This window comes from Chelonia mydas, chromosome 17 (genome assembly GCF_015237465.2).
Source record: "Chelonia mydas isolate rCheMyd1 chromosome 17, rCheMyd1.pri.v2, whole genome shotgun sequence".
In the NCBI taxonomy this organism is placed as follows: Eukaryota; Metazoa; Chordata; order Testudines; family Cheloniidae; genus Chelonia; species Chelonia mydas.
In genome coordinates, this window is record NC_051257.2 from 6832029 (window position 1) to 6851230 (window position 19202).

Consider the following 19202-nt stretch of genomic DNA (forward strand, 5'->3'; position numbering starts at 1 on the left):
AAAATAAACCGAAGTAGAACTGTTTAATTCAGGAAAACCTTTGCATTGATTTCCTTCCACCCTAAATCACTTGTCTTGCAGGTAGCCAAGTCCTCAAAAAGCAGGAGGATCAAAACAACCTGTATTACTAAAGCATAGTCCGCTGTAGATACACTGCTCCAAGAAGGGTTTAATCAACAGATCCCACTCAGTTCATTCCAAAGCTGTATCCTGGGAAGAAAGGAAGTTAGCCACCACAGAAGAAATCTGTAAAGCTGCCACCTGATCATGCATCAGTGTGTTCATAAAGCACTACAGGCTTTCACTGCAGATGTCTTCTTTGGGAGGAAAGTATTCCAAGTGGTAGCCCCAAACTATAGTAACCTTGTTGATAGAGAAGAGGGGACATTCTCTTCTGTTCAAGCTATTTCTGTCCCCACCACCTGCTAACTTTTCCTCCCTGCTGGCCACATCCCAAATGTCTGGGGACAGAGGTCAGGATTTTCCAGAATGGAAAATTTACTTATTTTCTTTCTGGACTGAGCTCTCTCCCAGTCCAATCTACGTCATGTAAAACAAGTTCTTTGGGAGTCTTTTTAAGATGCCTTCTTCAGGACCTATGCTTATAGCTGAACAATTTGTTTGTCTTAGTGAACTGGTGGCCAGTATAAAAGCTAGTTAGTGGTGCTTCTGTTGGTTAACCTGTGTCGCTCGGGCGTGTTTTTTCCACACACCCCAGACCGGGTGAATATAAAAACCAAAAAATTGGTTAACTGTAGTTAATGTTTTCTTTTGGGGCCATTTCACAATCCCAATCTCTACTTTTCTCATGGCTTTCATACTCTGTTAGACTTTCAAAAGTCAGATGCTTTTTTAATTATGTTAATTTAATAGTTTACTGTGCATCTATAACTGTCATCCTACTTATTATTTTCTTTCTGATTTACAGTATACATACCTTTCATGTATATGTTATTGCTTCCCTCCCCTTCAGCCTCTGGGGCAGTCATGATCAAATTAGTGTGGTCATATAAAGTAGAGGGTTTCTTCCCCCCAATGATTCCTGATGTCTATGGACTGTAGTTGCATATCAGCAGCTTTTGGAATGAATTTCAGATTCTGGGTTTTCTTTTAAATCACGTGGTGAATGCTGCATATGTTTTCCCCTGTCAGTATTGAAACTGTGAAAACCCAGCTACCATAGTAGGAGCTTCCATGTCACACAATCTGATTTATTGACCCTTGTATGCTAGATTTTAACACCTAATTTACAAATATAGTGACGGAGCAAACAAATCTCCTTTGATAAAGCAAAACAAGCCATGATGATTTATTAAAATTCAAGTTATTTTCTCCCGGGGGGGAAAAATACACTGATGCGCAGTGAAGTTTCATAATCTCTATTTATCCCAACATTTTAAGCCACAACCTCTTGCCCTTAACACCTATGAAACAGGTAATATTGCTTAAGTGTCACTGAAGTTACTTTTTCAATGTGCTGTATTTTTACGGGGTGCAGAGTCTTAGTGAGATAGAGAGCGCTTATGTAATTCTCCATGTGTAACGACTAGGCAATGAAGTTTTATAAAAGTAGCATTGGCTTCAGCCCCAGTAATACACGGTATAAACTGTAATCATCCATTACAGCTGGTCAGGACTCACCACTGGTTTTTAGTATTTTTTGTTGGTTATTTTCTAGTTACATCTAAGCTATTTGAAAATTAAGTGGGTTCAAGTTATGTGCTTCCTTGGATTCAGTGAGGTCTGTACTCCCTTTGGGGAGCAGAAAGGGGCTTCCAGGAGGCAGACCTCAACTTTCTCTGGTGAAAGAAGCAAGAACACCTTTTTGTTAACAGGTCTCTCTCTACCCTTTCCAATCCTGATCCCTCTTTTTTGAGTAATATAGTGTCATAGAGCCTCTCTCTGTAGTTAACTAAATGAAACATAGACCTTGTAAAAGTGAAATAGTAACTAACTATATTTTTCTTTTTTTTAACATGCTCTAATAATTGCAGGTTGAGTTGATATAAAAGTTGGATCACTCACTGACTATCTTCTCTTGCAATAACTGACCATTCATGGGCATGATGGTACTGGAATATTGTACACTCTGTCTACCATAGGACCTCTCTCTGCACTGTTTGGCTTGTCAGCTGCTGAAGTCCATACAATTTAGAAGAAACTCTTTTTCCAGCTCAATTCCTTTAAAATCTCATCTACACTGCATATGAGAAAGCATGCCTTTTCTCCCTTAATTGGTATGTGCATAGCACTTGTATCTTCAAGGTAATTTGCAAACTAAATTATCCTTCTGGATCCAAGAGGTTAAATGACTTGCCCAGTCAGATTTCAGCTCTTTGTTTTAACTTTAAAGTCAGAATGCTCCTTCCATTTCTGTTAATAGCTGCTACACAAAAACTCCACGCATCAGTGGCATTGCACCATTTGTGACCAATCTTCTTAGTGATATCAAATATAATGCTTATACTTTCCCACTGAACTCAGGGGAATCTGGAGTAGTCTCTCTGGCCTATGGGCCTAGTGAATTGGTAGAGAACAAATGGAACTGAATAGAAAAGGATTTAAGTGACCTGGTGGTGGATTCAGTGCTGGTTGCTGTCTGAAGTTAAAAGAATAGCGGAGGCAAAGGGCATCATGCAGATCTTAAGTGTATATTTAAAAAAAAATTGAGAGGGTTGGTTGTACCAGTTACACAGAAATTCTCAGGCCTTCCTTGTTTAAGAGGAGCTCAGACGTGACACGGAAATGACCCTTTGACTTTTTTAACACCCCTAGCTGGCTGATCTATGTGATGGCTTGCCTACAAGAGTTATCCGTTCTTTCCTATTAGAGGTGAATGTAGGGTTGTGGTGGAGAAACAATGATGAATAAATGGAGGCCTCTAAATAAGAGGCTACAGGAAAACCTGAAGAACCTTCTGCCTCAGCTCTCAAGATGTGGGGAAGAAGAGGGAGGGGAAGCCTTTGCTCTGATGCCAGAGACAGGATCCAGCCCCTCCACTGCCAAATTAAGCAGACATTAAAATAAACCAGGGAGCGTGCTTGTGAAAAAAGAACAATGAGACAAGGTGAAGAGCAAGGTTGATCTGATGCTATTTTTACTCCTAAGGAAGTAACAGCTACAGTAACATCAGCAGCTGCTGCCTTGTATCACATGTCACTACTAATGCTGTATAAAAACCTACTGTACATGCAATAGCTCCTCCATATGACCTCCAGCGAGCAATTCCTCATGGGGCTTATAAGGCAAAGCTAACCACTGCTGAGTGAGCAGTTTACATGAGAAGGCAGAAGATTCTTTGTCTTACACGCGCGCGCGCTCTCTCTCTCTGTTTTTCTTTCTAGGTAGGTATAACTTCTTTGTCTCTCCCTCCAGTAGTTATAGCTGCAGCTGCTCAGACTTGTCTGTTTTAATGTATTGAATTAAACATCTTTCACATTGAGTTAAGCAATTCCTGGTTAAAATTTCACCAGCAAACTGAACAGAAAGTTGAATGAAAGGGTCTAGCCTTTACTGCTAAATCACCCCTGCCAGAGATCACTTATCCCCTGGTCCATATACAAATATTTTATTGCACCATATCAGCATTTTTAAAAAAGATATGGGGAAAGCTTGCACTGCCTCCCCTCCACCCCCCGCAAATGATACAAACTGATCATTGTGTTCCATTCGCAATCTAGTCAACATATTTTTACTTAAAGTATAAGCATTTCCAGCAAGTACAATTAATAGACATTTGTTTACCAAGTGGTCTTTCCTTGTTCCTCAGTTGTAACTATAACAACATGTTCCTGTTTAAAGGACAAAAGCAGAATAAATCCCTCAGCCTCCCACCAGTACTTACTGCAAACACTTGCGTCCCCATAATAAATTACATTTATCACAAGGAGAATTTTTGTAAGATCCCCTTGATAAAACATTGGCAGCATGTCACTGCACAGATCCAACTATTCTTGGCCGGTGACCCAAGATGAGATTGAGGATACCTCACTGAGTATTATATTCCTTACCCATCTTTCTACTTTTATTTATTTTTAATTTAAATTACTACTAGTGAAATATGAACCATGGGAAAAAGTAGCCTTTGAAGTACATAATGTTTTCAGATAGAGTTCGCCAATTAGAGAAATAATGAAGGATTGCTTTCGTAATCTTCCAGGGATTTGATTACTCAACAAGATACAGGAGGCAAAGAAAACTGGCAGTGGCATGGGGACGTGTAATGAGGATTATCAATAACCAGAAGAATATGGGGTGGGGTCTTGGGACCAAATTTGAAGGAATATGAAACAATGGAGTTATTGTTTTAAAAAAAAGTATACCTCTAAATATGTTTTCCTCCCCAAAATAAGAGCCAGAAGTATTTATTAGAGATTTAAATCATTCTCAATAGCTACGGCAATTCTCAAAGCACTTAATGCTTGGTATACTTAAGTTTTACCCAAAAAAACTAGAGATAGAGTTCAATATAATACAAACTTCAACAAACATTTTTGTTTCAACAGGCAAGGAGTCTGAGTCATGAGCAGAGCTAGTCTACGTAAGTCCTTGTTGCTCTTGCAGCTCTGGAAGGTGTATGGCAGATAGATGCATATTCAGTTCTCAGATGAGCTGGATTAGCTGTTTTCCTGAGGATTTTACACACTCTGAAGTGTGGCGTTTTTTGTTTTTCTTTTGGTTGTTTTGTTTTTTAACACTCTGCATGAACGTTGTTTCTGCAATGACTGTTATATGCACTAGCAAAGAGGCAGAATTAAGTATTGCAGGTTAACAGAGATGACAGTAAAGACATAAATAGTGAATTTATTTGTAGATGAAAGCTAAGAAAACATCCTCTCTGGTTCTAAACAGTCAAATTTTCAGCCAAGGAAACAATCCGCATTCTTTGTATATGTTTGTAAATAATGTACGTACTTATGACAGGCTGTTTACTACCATTTCATAGAATCATAGACTTTAAGGTCAGAGGGGACCATTATGATCGTCTAGTCTGACCTGCACAATGCAGGCCACAGAATCTCACCCACCCACTCCTGTAACAAACCTGTAACCTATGTCTGAGCTGCTGAAGTCCTCAAATCGTGGTTTAAAGACTTCGAGGTGCAGAGAATCCTCCAGCAAGTGACCCGTGCCCCACGCTGCAGAGGAAGGTGAAAAACCCCCAGGGCTCTGCCAATCTGCCCTGGAGTAAAATTCCTTCCAGACCCCAAATATGGCGATCAGCTAAACCCTGAGCATGTGGGCAAGACTCACCAGCCAGATACCCAGGAAAGAATTCTCTATAGTAACTCGGATCCCACCCCATCTAACATCCCATCACAGGCCATTGGGCATGTCTACCACTAATAGTTGAAGATCAATTAATTGCCAAAATTAGGCTATCCCATCATACCATCCCCTCCATAAACTTATCAAGCTTAGTCTTGAAGCCAGATATGTCTTTTGCCCCTACTGCTTCCCTTGGAAGGCTTTTCCAAAACTTCACTCCTCTGATGGTTAGAAACCTTTGTCTAATTTCAAGTCTAAACTTCCTGATGGCCAGTTTATATCCATTTGTTCTTGTGTCCACATTGGTACTGAGCTTAAATAATTCCTCTCCCTCTCTGGTATTTATCCCTCTGATATATTTATAGAGAGCAATTATATCTCCTCTCAGCCTTCTTTTGGTTAGGCTAAACAAGCCAAGCTCTTTGAGTCTCCTTTCATAAGACAGGTTTTCCATTCCTCGGATCTTCCAAGTAGCCCTTCTCTGTACCTGTTCCAGTTTGAATTCATCTTTCTTAAACATGGGAGACCAGAACTGCACACAGTATTCCAGATGAGATCTCACCAGTGCCTTGTGACTTGTAACACCCCCCATCTCTACTGGAAATACCTCGCCTGATGCATCCCAAGACCGCATTAGCTTTTTTCATGGCCATATCACATTGGCGGCTCATAGTCATCCTGTGATCAACCAATATTCCGAGGTCCTTCTCCTCCTCTGTTATTTCCAAGTGATGTGTCCCCAGTTTATAACAAAAATTCTTGTTGTTAATCCCTAAATGCATGAGCTTGCACTTTTCACTATTAAATTGCATCCTATTGCTATTACTCCAGTTTACAAGGTCATCCAGATCTTCCTGTATGATATCCCAGTCCTTTTCTGTATTGACAGTACCTCCCAGCTTTGTGTCATCTGCAAACTTTAAGAGCACATTCCCACTTTTTGTGCCAAGGTCAGTAATAAAAAGATTAAATAAGATTGGTCCCAAAACCGATCCCTGAGGAACTCCACTAGTAACCTCCTTCCAGCCTGACAGTTCACTTTTCAGTGTGACCCGTTGTAGTCTCGCCTTTAACCAGTTCCTTATCCACCTTTCAATTTTCATATTGATCCCCACCTTTTCCAATTTAGCTAATAATTCCCCATGTGGAACCGTATCAGATGCCTTACTGAAATAGAGGTAAATTAGATCCACTCTGTTTCCTTTGTCTAAAAAATCTGTTATCTTCTCAAAGAAGGGAGATCAGGTTGGTTTGACACGATCTACCTTTTGTAAAACCATGTTGTATTTTGTGCCAATTACCATTGACCTCATTGTCCTTAACTACTTTCTCCTTCAAAATTTTTTCCAAGACCTTGCATGCTACAGATGTGAAACTAACAGGCCTGTAGTTACCTGGGTCACTTTTTTACCCTTTCTTAAAAATAGGAATTAGCAATTCTCCAGTCCTACGGTACAACCCCTGAGTTTACAGATTCATTAAAAATTTTTGATAATGGGCTTGCCATTTCATGTGCCAGTTCCTTTAATATTCTTGGATGAAGATTATCTCCCCCCCCCCCCCCCCCCCCCCCCCCCCCCCCCCCCCGATTTAGTCCCATTAAGCTGCTCAAGTTTGGCTTCCACCTCAGATGTGGTAATATCTACCTCCATATCCTCCTTCCCATTTGTCGTCCTACCATTATCCCTAAGCTCCTCATTAGCCTCATTAAAGATTGAGGCAAAGTGTTTGTTTAGATATTGGGCTGTGCCTAGATTATCCTTAACCTCCACTCCATCCTCAGTGTTTCGCGGTCCCACTTCTTCTTTCTTCGTTTTCTTCTTATTTATATGGCTATAGAACCTTTACTATTGGTTTTAATTCCCTTTGCGAGGTCCAACTCTACATGGCTTTTGGCCTTTCTCACTTTATCCCTACATGTTCTGATCTCAATAAGATTGCTTTCCTTGCTAATCCCTCCCATCTTCCACTCCTTGTAGGCTTTCTGCTTTTTCTTAATCATCTCTCTGAGATGCTTGCTCATCCAGCTTGGTCTACAACTCCTGCCTATGAATTTTTTCCCCTTTCTTGGGATGCAGGCTTCTGATAGTTTCTGCAACACTGAGGTTTTTGTGTGGTTCCCTTTTTCCAGAAATTGCATATGCAAATTACCAGAGAAAATTCTTTAGCATTTGCTATTTTAAACTGTCTCTAAAAACATCTGAATCCAAGTATGATCTACAAAAAGGAGTCCAAAGCTCATAATGCAACGTTTGTGACTGGACTAGTGAACATATGGAAGGGGCTGAGTAAGAGTTTGGGGGAAGACAGAACAGGCAGCCAAGATCTTTAAAAAGCAACTCCCAAACACACACAGAGCATTTTAAGAGTCTCCAAGTGGCTATTTTTTTCTCATTTATTCCGCTTGGTGCTGTACTACTGGCTGAAAGGGGAATCTAACATTAACATGTCATCTTTTTAGATGAGTTTCTTTTGTCTCCCAGTATCGAAAGTCTGCACTTAAAGTAGTCAAATGGCTTGCAGAAATTAGGTTTAAACAATCATATGGGATAAAAATACAAGTTACACTTGAAAACTTGACTTCTGCTTTCCCTGGAACACAGGTCTGGGTAGGACTGAAAGTAATCGACTTAATCTGAATCAAGGGAGATTTATGTTGGGTATTAGGAAAAACTTCCTGACTATAAGGATAGTTAAGCAGTGGAATACATTACCAAGGGAAGTTGTGGAATCCCTGTCACTGGAGGTTTTCAAGAACAGGTTAGACAATACCTGTCGGGGATTGTCTGGTATACTTAGCTCTGCCTAATTTCACACAAGAAATGGCATAGGTTGATTAAGGAGAGGGGAGAATGAAGTGTAAATAGCCTACAAATCTAGAGTTAAAATAAATGAAGGCAAAAGGACTTCCCTAAATTGGAGTTCATCTTACGAAGTGAAAGGGAGGCCTTTCATTTCACTTTAGCTGAGTTTGGCCTCATCCACTTTTGGCTAGGCTTCTGGCTCAGTGGGGCCAGATACAGGTGGTATATTCTTTGTTCAAGGGGAAAGTGTTAACTCTTTCCCTGACCACCATTGGAAGGCAGACATACACCTTGTAAGACTATTTTTCATCTTGTGTATAATTCTTAATGTCCTTTTCAAAACAACCATAGAGCAGCAGAAGGAAACAAAGTTATCGGTGAAAAAACTGACATGCAGACAGCGTAAGCTCTGAATGACGCCAGTAAGATAACCAAAGAGCAAAGAAAAGGAAGTTTATTTTCAGAAAAATAAACAATCCATGTATTCTTAGCTGGATACTCTGTCTCGTGGTTTAAATCTAAACTACTTGCTGGAAAAATGCCACATCTAGCTACTGCCCCACAGGAAGAGGCATGCAGTCCAACTTACATGAAGGAAGATCCTTCTTTATAAGTGAGCTGTCGCTCACGAAAGCTTATGCTCAAATTGATTAGTCTCTAAGGTGCCACAAGTCCTCCTTTTCTTTTTGCGAATACAGACTGACACGGCTGCTCCTCTGAAACAGTCTTTATACAGATACTCACCTGCAAACTGTATTCTTATCAGTAACCTCCTCAATCCTTGAAGACTTGCATGTCCCAAAGAAAATACTTTTATCCGATATTCCCTTGGCTGAATTAAAGGAAAAGAAGGTTTTCCCACTTGTCCAAACTCTCACAGTAAAAGTTGCCTTTGATATGTTTGTAAAAGATGTGTTAGATTCATATGTATAATGTTAGGGCTGGTGCTTTATCTTCCTTCCATTTATTAGATATTTGCAACATCTTCAGGTTAAAGTTTTCATAGACAGACATTTGAGCAAGCCTCCCTAGAAGAGGGAGCATTTCATTTTCGGAGCCAGATTTTTTTGGTATGGCCTTTCTTGTGTGTCACTTTGAGAACAAAGTTGGATAATCTATACACGTACCTTGCAATTGTTTTCAGTCTCATAAGTCAGACAAAACTGGTTAAAATAAAACCGTGTCCATGCGAGCTCCGATGAATAATATTAAGAATCGTAGGCTTTCCCCATATCCACATTAAAACCTTTATTAACTGTTCTCGTTGTGCTGTCCTTTGAGTTCCCAGCCCATAATCCCTGGAACAGCTCCCAGAAGGAATAGATGGTGAGCGGTGGGAAGTCTAGTTGAACTGTGTTCAGTCTGTCCGTGTCCACACTGGCACTAGCATGGTTCAAATCAAGCAGATTGAGACTGAACCACTTCTGAAATGTGTTTAAAACTTGGTTTACTCCAGTTGGTTCTTAGAATGCTCAGTGCTGTCAAGTTTCATGATTTTATTGTGAGTCTCCTATTTGCTGTTTTTGTTTCAAAGTCCCAACTTTACAATTCATGTAATTTCATGAGAATTTCAGCTTTTGTTTAGAAATAAGTTTCTATCCCTTGTAGTTGTACAGAAAAGCTTGGAAATGTGAGCCAAGTATTCACTGACAGCTCAAAAAAACAAAAGGCAAATAAAAAGCACCTACAATTATTACTTTTAAAATTTGATTTTTAACCAATGTAATGATTTGGGGGGCCTGACTCTATTTTTTTTAATGCTCAGGATTAGCAATACTGCGTGCTTGTAAAAAAAAATATGAAGCCCCTTTATGTGGAGGCATTGAGGGGTAAACGTTTTAGGGAGCTAAACTAGTTAATAGGATGGTAAAATTTATTTAATATAGTCTCATTGTAAGGAGCGTTCTGGCCTTGTCCCCTCTCACTTTTCTAATTATTGACCAATAATATTGGTTGGCAGACTTAAGGCCCAGAATACTCTGAATTGAGTTTGATCTGAACTGGGCAGCAAGATCTCCTGGTTTCTGCAACACTTTGGGCCAAAGAGTAGATAGAGCTTTTTTCCACCAGCTTCAGGTAATTAAAAAGTTGTGAGGGTCTCATTGCACTTGATAGGCAAATTAACAATGCTATATACATATATGCAGTATTTCTTGTGATATAATGTGTTATATTGAAATCAGTTCATTTTAGGCCATCCCTACATTTTAAATACCCTGTAGTTTTTTAGATGACAATGCATAACTGTATTGTAGAAGTTTTCAGGGAGTGAGGCTAGAGATTTTGGCAACTGAAGTCATAGTGGCAGTTGTTGACACATGGAAGGTATTGGGAAGTGGGCTGTAAGTATCTACCTGGGAAACAAATATTTGATAATGGATTCTTCAGTCTAGCAGACAAAGGTATAACAAGATCAAATAGCTAGCAAGTTTAATTTAGACAAATTCAGACTGGAAATAAGGTGTAATTTATTAACAGAAAGGGCCATTAACATTTGGAATAATTTAGCAAGGGTCATCATCATGGTAACTTCTCCGTTACTGGCAACTTTTAAATAACGATTGTTCAAAATAAATTATTTTGGGAAGGTTCTGTGGCCTCTGTTATACTGGTCAGACTAGATCAGTGATTCTCAGCCAGGGTATATGTACGTACAGGTCTTCCAGATGGTACAGCAACTCATTTGGATATTTGCCTAGTTTTACAACAGGCTACATAACAAGCACTGGTGAAGTCAGTAAAAACTCAAATTTTATAGAGACAGTGATTGTTTATACTGCTCTATCTACTATGCACTGAAATGTAAGTACAATATTTATATTCCAATTTTTATTTTATAATTATATGGTAAAAAGGAGAAAGTCAGCAATTTTTCAGTAATTGTGTGCTGTGACACTTTTGTATTTTTATGTCTGATTTTGTAAGCAAGTCATTTTTAAGTGAGGTGAAACTTGGGGGTACGCAAGATAAATCAGGCTCCTGAAAGGAGTACAGTAGTCTGGAAAGATTGAGAGCCACTGGACCAGATGATCTCAATGATGGTTCCTTCTGGCCTTGGCATCTACTCATTGGAATTTGGTATTCCCAACTCAAAAACGTTATTTCTAATAATGAAATCTTTTAACTATAATTTAACTCCTTACCTCCAAGACCTAATCTTTCCTTCCTGTATAAAATATAGCCAGCTATTACAGTATTTTACACTGGATTTATAGCTTATTATAACAATCTGTAACACACTAACCCCACTTTTTTTGTCCTATGACTGCAGAGGTTTTAACAGGCTACTTCACCTTGATTGGTCTCTTAGAATATGTGTTAACTACTTATGCTACACAATCTGTTCCACCTTGTGCTTAGCTGTGACACTGAGGCTTTGCCTACACTGGACTTTCGTCAGCAAAACTTTTGTCATTCAGAAGTGCGAAAAAAAAACACACACACACACCCCCGAATGACAAAAGTTTTGGCGACGAAAAGCACCAGTGTGAACAGCGCTTTGTCGGCAGAAGAGCTCTCCCCTGCCAACAAACAGCGGTTACACTGCCCCCCTTTTAGCAGCATGGCTATGTCGACAAAGCCTGAGTACTTTTCCCAGACCTGAAGAAGATATCCTTGAGCTTGAAAGCTTGTTTCTTTCACCAACAGAAGCTGGTCCTATGAAAGGTATTACCTCATCCACTTTGTCTCTCTAATGTCCTGGGACCATTACAGCAAAACGACATTGCAAACAATATCTAACTGATCCGTATTATCCCACCATGTTTTAGAAATGTCTATTTTATCTAAGTCCTCTTCAGTTGCTAGACATTCTAGTTCATCTATTTTTGCTGTCTAAGTTTCTTGCATTGGTGTAGTCAGGTATGTATAGATCTGGACTCAAACATTTTCCTGCTGCCTGTTTAATCACAGTTCCTATAAAACTCCCTCTGTTGTGCCAGGACAGGTGCAATTTTAAGGCTCAAGGATTATGTTGTTGCTTTTCATTCTTGTATGTGTGTATAAATGTATGTAACCCGTAATGGGTTGGCAATGCTGTATTTTGTTGTGTATTTTTTGTAGTGGTGAGAGTCCTAAACATGAAGGAGAAGATGAGGTAAAATTACTACCCTGTCAGTTAAAACTGGAAACGGTTGTATTGGTGTTTAAAATACCCTTTGAAGAATGTTGAATAGAAGAACTGCATCACGCCACGGAAGGTGCCATCGCTTGGCTAGACTAAATAAATAGTAATTAATAAGCATCTGACTTTGGTAACAATCCACTGCAGTTTTTTAGTTGTAGGGAACTTTTTTGTGTTGAAAATTTCCTCAGCATAAATTTTGGATCATTGTACTCTGGTACAAAAATATCAATTTACAAGGCATGTAATTGGGCTGGGCACAAAATAGTGGCACCATGCAGTGATAAATTGGTCAAAGCACCAGGAGCAGTGGCGCTAAATCTCTGGGAACAGAACAATGATAACCTGTGTGGTAAATTTACAATGGTGCCTCCTCTGCGGGGCTGAGTTTGCTGGAGGTCTTAACACAGCAGGTGAGGCATTAAATCTGCCAGGAGTGTGAAGTGTTCAATCTGCTGCAGAGCAGGCCAGTGTGCTATTAAATTAACTTGATTTTGAGGGGGGAGGATGCTGCAAGAGGAGGAAGGGGCAGCAAAGAAAACCATAGTGATTTAGTGTGGAAAGATCTTAGGTGGAAAATTCTGAGGCGTGTCGTGCATTAAGGTGGTGGCTTGGACTGGGGCGGGGGGAGAGAATTTTGAGGTGGCTGAGGGAGAGGGTTTGGGCGGGAAAATGTTGAGGAAGGTTGCGCGGGCAGCTGCTGAGGGACGCCATGGGCGGGCAATTCCTGAGGGGGCTCGCTGGGTCGGGGGTGGCTTGCGCTTGCAGGCAGCTCTTGAAACAGTTGGGTGGCTCCGATTGGAGGGGAGATAGAGGGAGGAACCCGGGGCAGAGTTGCTGAGCTGGAGCTATGCTGTTTGTGGTCTGGCCGCTGTGCGGCGGCATTATCATTAGCGGCTGCTCAGCTGCAGCAGGTGGTTGAGGGATAGGGTGACCAGATGTCCTGATTTTATAGGGACAGTCCCAATATTTGGGGCTTTGTCTTATACAGATGACGACTAGCCCCCACCCCCTGTTCTAGTTTTTCACCCTTGCTATCGGGTCACCCTATTGAGGGATGGGGGAGCATTGCATTAGAAGGAAAGCTACATAGCCTTGGCTTTGCGGATGATGGGCTCTCAGGTTGCCCTACCTGATGTCCATCTCCAAAGGAGCGACTACCAAGGGCTACCAAGATACAGTCACCCCCTTCCCATTGTAATGGGCAGCATCTTCCTGCAATATCTGAATGGAGAAAATACAATGAAAGCTTTGGTGTTGGGTGTGTAACACTTGTGCATTTTGTGGAGAGTGCTAGGGGAAAAACATCTCTTGTAAGCAATTAGGAGAACAAATCTGCCTCCACCCCCAGTTTCCATCTTGAAAATTTTGGGCAACTTGGAATTGCAGATAAGAATGCAGAGACCACCACAGAGAGTCACGTTTTGTAAATATAGATAAATGTGGACACTGGTGGGGTGAATAGCAGCCAGTAGATGTTGCAGCTCTGAGGTTTCAGCCAAGCATGCCAGAGAAGCCACTTACAGTATGTCTACACTGCCCGGTGAAGTTGTGATTGTTGTAGGGGTAGGCATACCTGTGTTAGCTTTAATCTAGCTAGCCTGGATAACCGTAGCAGTGTATCTGTGGAAGCATGGGTTAGCAAACCTAAGTACAAGCTCTCAGTGTCCCTGCAGCACAAACATGATCTCTGTTGAAAGGTGGTGTCTGACTGTGATTCTCCAGCAATAGAATTGGCTCGTAGCAGATCAGGGTTTGAAAAGGTATTCTTAATCCCTTGCTTTGCAGTAAGACATGTTTCCAATACATGTATTGCTACACATTTAAACGTTCCCATCAATTAAAATTTGAGAAGTCAGTCACAAGCACAGTCTGACATACAAGGAATACAGCTGCTAGTCCATGCTACCCACATTACCTGGATACCCCCCCGTCTACCATTTCCCAGCTTTCTGCATCCTCTCCCTGACCGGGAAGCCAGCCTCCACCGGTTTGATAGGTGCAATCAAAGTTGGCATCAACCTGTTCTGCTTGAGGAGTTTGCAGCTTCTGCTTTTCTCCCAAGAACAGATCATTCGAGAAGCTTGAGGAGGAGATGCCCAAAACATGTTAAAACTGTTTGTGGCTTTGCATTCCAGTTTCTTTTAGATTGTATCATTTCTTTTTACTACAACACCTGCCTACTTAGAACCACAGGACAGGGTTGGAACATGAGTAATGGCCCCCCTGTCTCTCCAGCACCCAGGGGACCAGCCCCTACGGCTTCCCCAAGGTTTGTGGGTGAGGGGCAGACTTTGAGGCAGACGGGGAAGGGACAATTTCTCCAGCATTTGCTAATTTGGACTTGTTTCTACCCTGGCCCCATGCCTGTGGGCCAAGCTGCCCGCAGTACCGGCTGTGGTCGCTAGGGGTCGTTGTACGGCTTGTTCAGCAGTGAGCAGCTGTTTGAGATCTACAGTCCCAGGTGTGAGAGCCGCAGACCAGAGCCCAGCAGAGCCTGCCAGGCGAATTCCCAGGCGGCCAAGGCCTCATCCCCTCGGCAATGGTGCACAGAGCAGGTAAGAAGGACCCCCTTGCATAGGGAACCTCAGCTTTTTCCTAGAGCCTGCAGCCTGCTGGGAAGAGACTAGGGAGTGGACTTGGGGCTTGCATGAGGAGAGGGGAAGCAGACATGGAAGCCGGCGTAGGGGTGTTAGTGGCTGCCGTGTATAGTGGGAAGGGGAGCTAGACGGGGCAGAAGCTGCATGGTGAGCAGGGCTTCAGGGAGTGGGAGCTGCAGAGGGGGCCTGAGCATGTCATGGGAGCCATGTCGTGCCCCAGGTGCGTGAAGGGATGCCCTGTTTGTCCCTTTCAGGCTGACATTTAAAGTCTCATTTGTTTTAGCCGGTGTTAGGGTTATTGTGGGTCTTTCTCATGGTTTTGTCAACTCCTGTGGGTGACAGAACAGAAGAGAATTCCGTTCTCAGCTCAGAATGCCTTCTGCCAATGGGGCCAAGGTCCCCGAGGTGTGTGGCAGCAAACCCTGGCGCTTATTCCATTTGTCCCAAGTATTTGTGCTGAGCACCAAGAGTTTGGCTTCTAGGGTCTTTTTCCCTCCTGGACCCCCCATAAACTCATTTGTACGAGACCTGGTCTCTTCTTTGTGCAGGTCACCAGACTGAGTTGCCCTTGCTGGCATTCTAGGGAAACAATTGAGAGGGAAGAGGGTGAACCTGAGGTTTAGCCCGCTAAGCCAGCCCCTTGTACAGGGTTAAGGGATGGTTTTGTGCATAAAGCTCTGTATTTCTAGCTTCTGCCGCAATGGGCCATTACAAATGTGATGACTCAAACAGAGACATTGCTGATGGAATGAAAGAGAGATCTGAGTGATGCAGAGAGAAACTAGACATTACATTGGGTGAAGTGTGGCCTCGCAAATACAGTGTTGGCCTGGGATTTGGGAGACCTGCATTTTACTGCAAGCTATGACCTGCTAGGTGACCTTAAGACCACTTCACTTCTGTGTCTGTTTTTTCCCAACTGTAAAAGGGGAGCAATGATACTTGCCTGCTTTGTAAAACTCTTGGTCATCGATGGGTGAAAAGGGGTATGTAAGAACTAGGTACTTTTGTTATTATTAGATTGGGTTTCTGGATTCTGTTCCCACATTTGCCACTGACTTGCTGTAGGTCCCTGGTCAAATCACACCCCTTTTCTGTGTCTCACTTTATCTGTACAATGAAGATGATGCATTAGTTAAAGAATAGACTCACAGGGGTCTTTTGAGTGTGTGTGTGTGTGTGTAAAGCACTTTGAGAGACTTATGTGGAAGGCACTCCAGAGGGGCAGAAATATTACCTTTTTGTACTTATCATTGTACATTATTCATTCACTAGTAAATTCAAAGGCGAATACAAACCCAAGTTGTCTATGAAAATTACTTTTGTTTCCAGATTCCTCATTTTCCACAGTCTGGTCTGACTGCACAGCACTGTTGTGTTTCTTGTTTTTCTGTTTTTCTTTTTTTCTTTTTTTAATCCTCTGTAAAGTGAAGTGTTTTATGTTTTAGTCATGAATTCAATAAAAGATGACACCACTGAGATCTATTTCTAGCTATATTAAAAAGGAATTTACCTTTGTTCACTAACATTTAGCTTTTTGTCTCCAAAGTGTAACAGTTTGGCTTGGAATGTATCCCCCCTTTGCATGCATAGCAGCAGAAAATATTGACATTCTGTCTTTGTACTCTTCTATATAAAATCTGGTAGTGATTAAAAATAATTTATTAAGCCTCATGAGCAGCAGTGAGATATGCAAGTACTTTTGATATCCATTTCTGTAATGGGAAAAATTGAGGTACAGTTCACATTGGGACCACTGAAGGGTGTGTTATAAGCATCTGCTCAGAATAAAATCTGGTAGCTGTGTTGTCATTTCCACCTGCCTCTTCTACCCTTAAAGGCTCGATCTGGAAAGAAAAAAAAAAGGCAACTTCAAATCTTGCTAACACTCACATGAAAAATGCTTTTTTATATACTTGAACTCCTGCTTCAAAAGTTCAATATCTATAAGGACGTGACCAACACAGCTGCACTGACATGTTCCTTTCCAATGTCTTGCAGATAATTCTTGATGGGTAATATAAATATATGCCTTATGAGTATTATCTGGCATTTCTTGTCTCTCTCAGCTTCCTGAACTGCTGTGACCTGATGGAAAGCTTAATTGCATTTAGAGTTGTTTACAGTGACTCTTTCAATGAAGAACTGACTTCATTTAGCTAATCAGTTATTAAGTGTGATTGCATTAGAAATTAAAACTGAGAGGACCCAAGTTAGTACCTCAAATCTGCCACCCACACTCAAAATTTTGAGAAATATGGCAGTTTCAAATGCATGGGCCCAAAGCCAAGTATGATTCAAAATTGGAAGGGGCCTGACTTCTGGATCCATAGTTGATATAATATGTATATGGTGTGTATATGCCCCAAGTAGAGATTCCTTTAAACAAGGAAAATAGAAGACTCCATGAAGTCTAGAAAGGACCTTAGTGCTCTATACAGTCCTAAAAATTACATGTGCAGTGTTTGAATGCTACAGTGATAGCTACTAATAGAAAACCTTAAGAAGAATGATTCAGATGTAGTCCCAGAATGGCAGAGATATCCTTAAGAACATCTACATCTAATCTGGTGAGATTTTGCCATTCTGGGCCATAATCTCAATAGACAACTTTAGAAAAGTTTTGCACTTTCAAACTTGAACATTAACCCTATTCCTGTCTTGAACCCAAACGCTGACCAGCCACTGTACTGATCTGGATTGAAACACCTCCTCCCTGACCCATTTTTAGTTAAGATCTTGTTCTCTTGATCAATAGCCTCTAACTCTAAAGTTGCCCCAATGCCAATTTTTTCAGATAACTTCTGTGTATAAATCCCCTTTAATTGCCTTTAACCCCTTAAAGGAGAATGGATTAAAAAAGACTGATGGTAACTTGAAGGGGCAAACAAGGGCTTGTAATTTCATAGTTTGGCTATTAGAAGCTATTAGAGCTTCTCTAAATTGGTATCCTCTTTGCAGTTCAAGCAGATGCACTGGCTAATTCATTAGAGAAATAGAAATGTAAGATGATAAATGGTTATGTATGTACAACCCCTGGAGCCTGCAACCGAAATGAACTGCGAATGACAAATTATTTTTCCTTAACTGTCTTTTAATGAAAAACCAAAGATCCTGCTTTAATCTTCTTTTTATCAAATAGTCCTTGCTGTAGCTTTCCTTGGATTTACCAAGTAACTGACATGTAGCCCTGTAATCAGCGCACTCAGATGTGCTAGCACGGAAGGTGGCTGGCAGCTTGCACAATGGTGATTCTGGCAAAAAGAGTATATTGGGCCAGATCTTCAACAAGTGTCAATCGCTATAGTTCCATTGGCCCATTAATATCTCTTCACTTTGCAGATGGCACCAATTTCCAGTTTGGTTTCAGGTGTAATTCAAAATATTGTCTTTAACCTAAGTAGCCTTTTGTGGTTTAGCTGCTGGTTGTCTAACAGACCTTGTCTCTCCTTCTGTTCTACCGGGGTAGCTGAGATGAGCTGGCACACTTCCGTCTTCGAGAATGCCTAGATTTTTCCATGCGGGGGGGCTGATGTTGGTGGATTCTCTGTTAATGGCCCTGGACTCCTGAATTTTCTCCCCTCCTCCTAGTCTCTCAGAACATGCATTAATAACTTTCTGTGTAAGTTGCAAGGCATTACATATAATAAAAATACATAGTAAGACTTTTTTTCCTGAGGGGCAGGTAGAATGGTGAAAGGAGTCTTGTGTTTTGTTTTGTTAGGGAGTGGTGGGTTTTTTTAATGACGTGTCAAATTAATGTAATTGTTGTAATATAGGTGTTTTCAGTACTGAGCTTCGTGGACCGAGGCTTCTGTGATGGGTGCATGGTATAAACGGGAATAGAGTGCTTGAGCCTTAATTTTTTTATGCAACAAGAATAACGTGCTGCAGCCGCATGCCAAGTACTGGTGACAAGACATCAAACTCGTTGCTTGGAAAGGAACAGAACATTCCTGAGCTTGCACCGACCAAAGATAGGCTGATGCAGTGCATTGCCCGACAGCTGGTGCTGCATACTGATGAAAAATGATTCTTTAAATAAGTTTAACTGCAGACACTTAGGGAGAAATACACCCTTGTCCATAAAGACGGCTCAAGTCTCTTATCACCACTTGAGCCCCACTTTAAGGGCTTGAAGGTCAGCTTTACTCTGGACTGTGATCGCAAATGTTCCACCTACTCCTCCAATAGGTCTTTGTGTCTATGCGGAGTCATATCTGCTTACGCTGCTTACAGTACATTTTTATTACTTCTGTTTAATCCTCTTACCGTTTCAGAGCCAACACAACCTTGCAAGAGGGATCTGGATTCTATTCTGTCTTAAGCGTCTTGAACAAAATTATTCATTAAATTCCAAATAGAAAACCATTACTGTTGATGTGTGAGCCAGAAAGAAGCCAGTGT